Below are 9858 nucleotides of genomic sequence, written 5' to 3' on the forward strand. Positions count from 1 at the left end.
GTCCCAACTTACACCAATTCCCGTTCACCCATTACCCCTGTGCTCGCTGACCTACATTGGTTCCTGGTTATGCAACGCCTCGATTTCAAATTTCTCATCCTTGTTTTCAAATCCCTCCATGGCCTCGCCTCTCCCTATCTCTGTAATCTCCTCCAGCTCTACAACCCCCCGAGATATCTGTGCTCCTCTAGTTCTGCCCTCTTGAGCATCCCTGATTATAATCGCTCAACCATTGGTGGCCATGCCTTCAGCTGCCTAGGCCATAAGCTCTGGAATTCCCTCCCTAAACCTCTCTGCCTTGCTACCTCTCTTTCCTCCTTTAAGACGCTCCTTAAAACCTAACTCTTTGACCAAGCTTTTGGTCATATGCCCTAATTTCTCCTTATGTGGCTCGGTGCCAAATTTGTTTGGGGAAAAATTCAGTATCACCCATTTTGGGCTGCTAATATCGGCCAGGCGCAAATTTTAGCGCCCAGCGCAAATTATTACCACTGATCACGAAATTCATCTCCAGCACCCCTGGAGGTGATTGGAGCACTAAACCAAACACTATGGCCTAGAAATTCAGTGCCCTTAGCGCCGATTTTGCGGCGCTAGAGGGCCTAGCGCTGCAATTGGCGCCGGCACCTAAATTGCCTGGGGCCCTTCCGCCGCGGTAGACCGGTAGCACTGCGCCGGCACCGATGACGTCATCGGTGTGCGCAGCGTCCCGGTTGCCATGGTAACCCGCCCGAACTGGGAAATTGACTTGCGGCCGCCTCGCCCGTGGCAGCCGCAAGCAACGTTCTGGCAGAGGTGCCTTGCACAAGTTTGCGCCGGCGCATTAAAGGCCCCGCGGCGGCCGGCCGCTTTCCCGCCGCCCGCCTGGCCGCAGCTCCCTCCCCGGACTTCCCCCCACCCCCCCCCCGGAACAGAAGCAAGCCCGGCACTTGTCCGAGGTGCCGGGCTCATTTTTAATAAGATTATCGCGGGCCGCGGCCGGGTGCAGGCAGGTCCTCCTTAAGGGAAGGAGGAGGCCTGCACTTCCCAAACCTGCCGCACCGCAGCGGGCACCGCAGCGCCGGAATAGCGCCGAAATTCAGCGCATAGCGCCAGTTTTCAGGCGCTAACAGCTTTCAGCAGCGCCGGCAGCCGTTTGGGCGCAGAAGTAGTGAATTTTTGGCCCGACCAGCGCGACTTAGCTCCGGCACTAACTTCCGGCGCTAAAGCCGTTGCTGCGCCAAAACCCAATTTCTAGGCCTATACACCTCTCTTAGGGCGCTAATGTCATGGAACAAGGCGCTACCTCAGAGCGCTACTCAAGATCGGGCAATGTCAATTACCTTGTACTCAGACAGACTAGTGCCTTCCAGTTCTTAAAGGGGAGGGTCCATCTTGCTGCACAGCCACACCCTGCTCATTGCAGCATTTGACCTCAGCCTGCAGGCAGGTAAAAATCTTCAGCAAAGATTCATGATGGTTAATCAGAGGCCCAGGGAGAGAGCTCACTGGTTTCGTGACCAGACATTGGTGGCCCTAGTTGGTGCTGTGGAACGCCGATGGGCAGTGCTGTTTCCAGAGACTGGCAGGAGGCCATTGCCCCGGGAGTTTACAAGGGTGTGGAGGAAGGTTGTCCAGCACGTTTCATCCAGGAGCCTGGTCCAAAGGATGCATACGCAGTGCCGTAAGAATTTCAACATCCTCACTCGGGTGGTCAGGGTGAGTACATGCTTGAGACACCTCTACATCCCACCATCTCAACCTCACGCTGTGCACAGGTGGTGTAAATTCCCAAATCCCCAATGCTCACCCAACTATGCCCATCTAATAAAAGTCACATCCACATCCCACACCTTGCAGACATTAACAGCTATTCCACTGTGGTAGGCACATCTACCAAACACATGACTGCACACTCACTCAGACGCTGTCCTTTTTCTTACAGGCCAAGCTTTCAAATAACCAGAGGGAGCAACAATGCACAGGAGGACAAGCGGAGCTGCACCCCCTCACACAACTGGAGGAGCGAGTCCACAGACTCATAGCCAGTCATGTTGTCGGCGCTGTGGCCATTGGAGAGATCGACCCCCGGAGACAGCAGCGGTATGTTCATCAGCTTTATCTCCTCTCTGATACCATAGAAACATAGAAACATAGAAGATAGGAGCAGGAGTAGGCCATCCGGCCCCTCGAGCCTGCTCCGCCATTCAATGAGATCATGGCTGATCATCCAAATTCAGTACCCCGTTCCTGCCTTCTCCCCATATCCCTTGATCCCTTTAGCCTTAAGAAATATATCCAACTCCTTCTTGAATATATTTAACGAATTAGCCTTGTGGAAGTACAGTTTCTCACTTAGACATAAAATGGCTTCCTGGGCATAGAATAATAAAACTTTAAATGGCCAACAGCATGATTCACCAATCATGTTTCAAGGGAATGAGACAATTTAGGAATGCTACATACGTACTCCTTATTTGTGATAAGCTTAACAAGGAGCTTCATTTACCAAACAAACAGCCAAGGACATGATAAGGTAAACATCGGCCCACAGGCCCAGTTGGTATAGTGAGGGAACAGAGGGATCCCATAATAAAGGATTAGTTAATCTTATCCCAAGGTATTTCCGTTCGTTATTCTAACGCAGCCCGGAATACGTTGTTCCAATAATTCGCAAGGTCTGTGCCTTTGTAATCAGGTATGATTCAATACTATGTCATGTGGCATAGAAAGTCTGTTTTGTTTCTGTACTGTATAAATATGTTACAAATTCTGTATTACTTCGAAGAGGTCTGATGTAGCCTTTGACTACACAACCCTTCCCTTGCAAGCAAATAAAGCCTGTCTTTAACGATAAAAAAAAATAAATTGATTTACCTCCATGTCTAGGATTTAAGTATGTATTGGTAATTATAGATATGTTTTCAAGATGGGTCGAAGCCTTTCCATGTAAAAAGAATGATGCTGTAACAGTAGCAAAGTGTTTGTTAAAAGAAATCATACCAAGGTTTGGAATACCTATGCAGCTTTCAAGCGATAGGGGATCGCACTTCACTGGAACAATTGTAAAAGAACTGTGTAAAGCTTTGCAGATTAATCAGCATTTTCACTGCAGTCATCATCCGCAATCTTCAGGACTGGTAGAAAGACGTAATGGAGTGCTGAAGAATAAACTTTCTAAGCTTTGCAATGAAACTGGACTTAAATGGGTCGAACTATTACCCTTAGCATTGATGATAATGCGAGCAGCAACTAACAAGACAAATGGACTGTCGCCACATGAGGTTGTCACGGGACGACCCCTAAGACTGCCATTCTCAGCACCATTTACGGTGAAACAAATGGACATTCATAAAATGGACGAGGCTATGCTAAACTATTGCATCGCATTAACTAAATGTATTTCCAGCTTTCACCAACAGGTAAAGGAAGCTCAAACGAGTCCAGCAGAGGGAAAGTGCCATGACTTGGAACCTGGAGATGACGTCTACGTGAAGGTTTTTAAAAGGAAGAACGGTCTGCAACCACGCTTCGAAGGACCATATCAAGTGCTCCTGACTACAAACACAGCCGTAAAAGTCAAGGAAAGATCTTCCTGGATTCACGCATCCCACTGCAAGAAGGCACCGAATAGAGACAATTGAATTTTGAAAGACTCTAACAATGAAGACGTTACTTATATTTTGTATACTAATCGGACTACTGAGTCTAATATGCCAAGGAGATGGGGAAAGATCCTGAAAGAAACGAGAATTACACGTGAATACTTTTTTGTACATGTCTTACGAATATGCTAGACGCAGTAAGTCAGTATGAAAACCCAAAGAACCAAGGCTGGGCTGACTGGATATTGGGAGGATGGCTGGGATCAGTAGGACAAATATTATTGCATGGACTGGTAGTAGTAATAGCCCTGATTGTATGCATTGCTCTGTTTGTCACAACAATTAAGTGTTGTTGCAATAGGTTGGGCAAGGCAGTCTTGCCTGCGATGAATATGATGATACAGAGAGAAGTAAAGTCAGTAGAGAAAAAGAATGGTCCCCTGGATGAGGAACTGAGACGATTGAATAAAATACAATTATAGGGATTAGAAAACTTAGACAAATATATACATATATATACTCCACATGCTCTCCTCTTTCTGCAAAACACATTTTCCATTTAAATGGGAACTGCAGGCTAGGAAAAAGAGAGAGCACTCCTTTCAACAACAAGCCAGTGTCGTCGACCTTGTATATCACTTGGTCCGCACTTTGGGGGCTTACATAGAAGCACTTGTGCTTAGGAGAACCCCACAGGTTAGTTATAAACTGTGTGGGCCATGAATTAGTCCTCCTCTATAAGCTGCTGTTCCCTATCTTTTAGAAAGTGCATAGTGGCACCCGCTATAAGCTGCAGGGAAAATTAGAACTGCAGGCTAATATAAGCTGCAGGAAAATTAGAACACTGCAGGCTAATATAAGCTGCAGAAATATACAAAGACATAAACCTGAAATCAAATCAAACACAATTAAACCCCTACAAGAAAACACGCCCAAACACTAAAAATAAACAGAAGAAAGACGATCTTAGACAAGGTCAACCATCAATACAGGTAAATCCCGGGGATGGTTCAAAACGGCAAAGAAGTCGGTATCCTTGGCTAAAATCTAAATTTGGTATGAGGACCGATAGGAAGAGGTTAATTTCAGTTATGTTGTCCTAGTAAGGACAAAAGGGAAGAATGTGGAAGTACAGTTTCTCACTTAGACATAACATGGCTTCCTGGGCATAGAATAATAAAACTTTAAATGGCCAACAGCATGATTCACCAATCATGTTTCAAGGGAATGAGACAATTTAGGAATGCTACATACGTACTCTTTATTTGTGATAAGCTTAACAAGGAGCTTCATTTACCAAACAAACAGCCAAGGACATGATAAGGTAAACATCGGCCCACAGGCCCAGTTGGTACAGTGAGAGAACAGAGGGAACAGAGGGATCCCATAATAAAGGATTAGTTAATCTTATCCCAAGGTATTTCCGTTCGTTATTCTAACGCAGCCCGGAATACGTTGTTCCAATAATTCGCAAGGCCTGTGCCTTTGTAATCAGGTATGATTCAATACTATGTCATGTGGCATAGAAAGCCTGTTTTGTTTCTGTACTGTATAAATATGTTACAAATTCTGTATTACTTCGAAGAGGTCTGATGTAGCCTTTGACTACACAACCCTTCCCTTGCAAGCAAATAAAGCCTGTCTTTGACGATACTTTGTGTTTAGGAGTCTTACTCGGGAGTCGAGACTTCGACAGCCTCCACTGCCTTCTGTGGTAGAGAATTCCACAGGTTCACCACTCTCTGGGTGAAGAAATTCCTCCTCATCTCAGTCCTAAATGGCTTACCCCTTATCCTTAGACTATGACCCCTAGTTCTGGACTCCCCGGCCATCGGGAACATCCTTCCTGCATCTAGTCTGTCCAGGCCTGACAGAATTTTATAGGTTTCGATGAGATCCCCTCTCAATCTTCTAAACTCCAGTGAGTACAAGCCCAATCGACCCAATCTCTCCTCGTACATCATTCCTGCCATCCCAGGTATTAGCCTGGTGAATCTTCGCTGCACTCCTTCCCTGGCAAGAACATCCTTCCTCAGATAAGGCGACCAAAACTGCACACAATACTCAAGGTGCAGTCTCACCAAGGCCCTGTACAACTGCAGCAAGACATCTTTGTTCCTGTACTCGAACCCTCTTGCTACGAAGGCCAACATACCATTTGCCTTCTTAACCGCCTGCTGCACCTGCATGCTTACCTTCAGCGACTGGTGCACAAGAACACCCAGGTCTCTTTGCACTTCCCCTTCTCCCAATCTATTGCCATTCAAATAATAATCTGCCTTCCTGTTTTTGCCACCAAAGTGGATAACCTCACATTTATCCACATTATAGTGCATTTGCCATCTTTCTGCCCAATCATGCAACATGTCCAAATCGTACTGGAGTTTCACAACATCCTCCTTACAGCATACCCACCCACCCAGCTTTGTGTCGTCTGCAAATTTGGAGATACTACATCCAATTCCCTCGTCCAGATCATTAATATATATTGTGAACAGCTGGGGTCCTAGGACCGATCCTTGCGGTACCCCACTAGTCACTGCCTGCCACTTGGAAAACGACCCATGTATTCCAACTCTTTCCTTTCTATCTGCCAACCAGTTGTCTATCCAAGTCAATACCTTGCCCCCAATCCCATGTGCCTTCATTTTACAAGCTAATCTCTTATGTGGGACCTTATCGAAAGCCTTCTGAAAGTCCAAATACACCACATCCACTGGTTCTCCCTTATCTATTTTAACAGTTACATCCTCAAAAAATTCCAGTAGATTAGTCAAGCATGATTTACCTTTTGTAAATCCATGTTGACTTTGTCCAATCCTGTCACTGTTTTCCAAGTGCTCTGCTATTACCTCTTTTATAATGGACTCTAGCATTTTCCCCAGTACCGATGTCAGGCTTACCGGTCTGTAATTCCCCGTTTTCTCTCTACCACCTTTTTTGAATAGTGGGGTAACATTAGCTACCCTCCAATCCATGGGTACTGTTCCAGAGTCTATCAAGTTCTGGAAGATGACCAGCAATGCATCTACTATTTCTAGGGCCACTTCCTTAATTACCCTAGGATGTAGATTATCAGGCCCTGGGGATTTATCGGCCTTCAATCCCGTCAATTTCCCCAACACCATTTCCCTACAAATACTGATTTCTTTCAGTTCCTCCCCCTCATTAGTCCCTATTTTCCCCGACATCTCTGGGAGGTTATTTGTGTCCTCCTTTGTGAAGACAGAACCAAAATGTGGAGTTAATTGGTCTGCCATTTCTTTGTTCCCCATTATAAATTCCCCTGATTCTGACTGCAAGGGACCTACGCTTGACTTCACCAATCTTTTTCTCTTCACATATCTATAAAAGCTTTTAGTCAGTTTACAGCCACTTCCCCTTCACAACACCAGCCTTGTACACTTTCCATCTAACTATACTGTCTCCATTCCTTACTCCCTTCCTGCCCCCCTGCACCCCCGCCCTCACGTTAAAACCACTCTTGTATCGTTCTGCTTTCAGGTAGTGACCTACCAGCTGATCAGCCTATCCCTCAGCCTCCCAGTGGCAGCGACGCGGGAGAGGAGGAGGAACACAAAGCCCGCGCCTCACCGCCTGCATCTCCCGAGGGTGAGACATCCGAGACTGGGGCCACATGGTCACTGGAGGGGAGCAGTGAGGTTGGATCTGATCTGGGTGAAGCTCCGGGACTCAGCGGGCTGCAGCAATGCCATGGGGGAAGGGAAGCTCGGGGGCCATCTCCCCAGATGGTGAGCGTGTGCATGAGTTCTGCTGCACAGGACTCAGGCGAGGACCTTGATATAATGACGATGAATACTCAGGCAATGAGCATGCATACGGAGCTCATGGGTGCAATGGCAAGGGTGCCCGACAGCATGGATGCACTGGCTAGGAGTGTGGAGGAGTTTGCTGCCAGCACAGCTGTCATCTGTTGACTTGCAGGGAGACCGTGGGGACCCAGACCCCATGCCGTGTGCAATGGGTGAGGTGGCAGCATCTATTGCAGCACAGGCTGAGGCAACGCAATGGCTTAGTGCTGGAATTGAGTCATTGGTTGGTGCCATCCAATGTCAGACTGCTCTCATGCATCTCTGCCATTATCGCTGGGTCACCCACAGTCCACCGGGGATATCACAGTGCCGCAGCAGGCCAGCAATCTGTGCTCGAGCAGATAGCTCCGGATGCTGATGTTCTTTTCTGGGGGAGCGGCAGTGTGTTGGTCGAGCAGGAAGGTGCTGTCCTCTCTCAGGATGACAGCATTCCTGCTGCTACCACTGCCACTCCGACATTGCACTTGCCACAGCCTGTAGTGCAGCCAGCCCAGACTGCTGCTGCCCATGCAGAGTTGGTACAGTTTGCAGCCGGGCCCTCCAGGCACATAGCTGGTCGAGGGCGTCCTTCAAGGCCATCTGCAGTTTCGGGATCCAACATTCAGCAGCCTTCCACCAGCCTTGCTGCAGCCACTGGGGCCACATTATGGAGGAGCTGTAGGGTGGGAAGGGGGGAAGTACGAAGGGGAGGGAGATCATCCTTGAAGAGTGAATAACTAAAAATTCTCAAACAAATGGGGGGAATGTTTGTCCCAAAGTTGGATGTTTATGATAATATAGTGTTCACTCTGTTAACGCTTATCTCGATGTGGTAAAAACCAGTTTTGTTTGTTAATGAATTGTTGTATTTGTTTGTTATTGGTTGTGCTTAATGAGACACAGTTTGTCAGAAAAATAATGTTTTTTATTGAAACTTGACAACTTTGCTCATTTTACTCGTTGGAGCTTTGCCCAGTAATAGGGGCTGTGGGATGGTTGTAATCATGTGCTTGTTCATCCCAAAAGCCATCTTCTCTGTCATTCATCTGAAGCAGTGTCTTATCAGGCATTCACGAACGGCCCTTGCAGAAGCAACATTGAATGCCTCCCTCCCACGTTGCTGCGGCTCATCCTCCTCTTCACCCTCCTCCTCTGCCTACTCCTCCTCCTCCTCTCCCTCTTCCTCCTCCCTGAGGTGGTGCACCAATCCCTGGTGGCAATGGCTGGGTCCTCATAATTGTGAGGTTGTGAAGCATGCAGCACACAACAATGAAAACCGACACCCGATCAGGGGAGTACTGCAGGGCTCCTCCAGAGTGGTCAAGACACTGGAACCGTTGCTTCAATACACCAATCGTCTGTTCAGTGCGGTTCCTAGGTGGCACTATGGCTCTCATTGTATGCAAGTTCAGCAGGAGTGTTGGGGTTACGGAGTGCTGTCATCGGCCAGGTGTAGAGTGAATAACCCTTGTCCCCAAGGAGCCAGCCATGAGGGTGATGTGGTGGTTGGAACGGGTATGGGACACCAGTCTGGCACAGGATGATTGCATCGTGGCTGCTGCCAGGATAGTGGGCATTGATGGCGAGGATGCGCTGTCCATGGTTGCACACTAACTGCACGTTGAGAGAGTGCAAGCCTTGTGGGTGCGGAAAACCTTTGCATTTTCATGAGGTGCCCACAATGCCATATGCGTGCAGTCAATGATACCCTGAGCCACGGGGAAGCCCGCTATCCTAGTGAAGCCACAAGCTCATTCACATTGTTTGTCTCGGGTCCTGGGGAAAGAGATGTACTCCCTTCTCCTTTGGTATAGAGCATTTGTGACCTCCCAGATACAACAATAGAGGGTGAACTGGGAGCTATTCGCAATGGAAGTCTGGAAGGAGCCGCTGGCATAGAAATTGAGAGCCACCGTCACCTTCACTGCCACCGACAGAGATGTCCTGGTCCTGAGCTGAGGCTCGAGCTCTGGTTGCAGGAGGTGACAGAGCTCTGTGACCACCTTCTTGCTGAAGTGCAGCCTTCTAAAACCCTGTTCCTCAGACAACTGGATGTAGGAGAATTGTTCCCAGAATACTCTGGGAGGGTAAGATCTCCTGTGCAGAGGCCTGTTGGCCTTTTCCCCTCTGGCAATGTTTGCCACTCTCTCTCTGCACCTCTGCTGCCTCCAAAGGTGAAGCTGGAGGACGACACCCCATGTTAGTACAGCCCCCATATAATCTTCTAAAAATGGAAGTAATAAATCTGACAGAAATGGGAACCTGAAAAGTGTTGGTGAGGAGCAAAATTCCTTGTAGGGCAGCATTAAATGACTCCAGACGCCTCTCTCCCTCTCTCAGCCTGCGTATGCAGAATATTTTGCTGACAGGAAGAAGCAGGAAGCGTCCGCCTCTAAATAGCACTCCCCCAGCCGACTGCAAAATGTCCCTCTCTACCTGCTGTTTCGAGCGGCAGGCACTGA

This window comes from Somniosus microcephalus, chromosome 19 (assembly GCF_052327205.1).
Source record: "Somniosus microcephalus isolate GS21.2 chromosome 19, FLI_Smic_1.0, whole genome shotgun sequence".
Classification (NCBI taxonomy): Eukaryota; Metazoa; Chordata; class Chondrichthyes; order Squaliformes; family Somniosidae; genus Somniosus; species Somniosus microcephalus.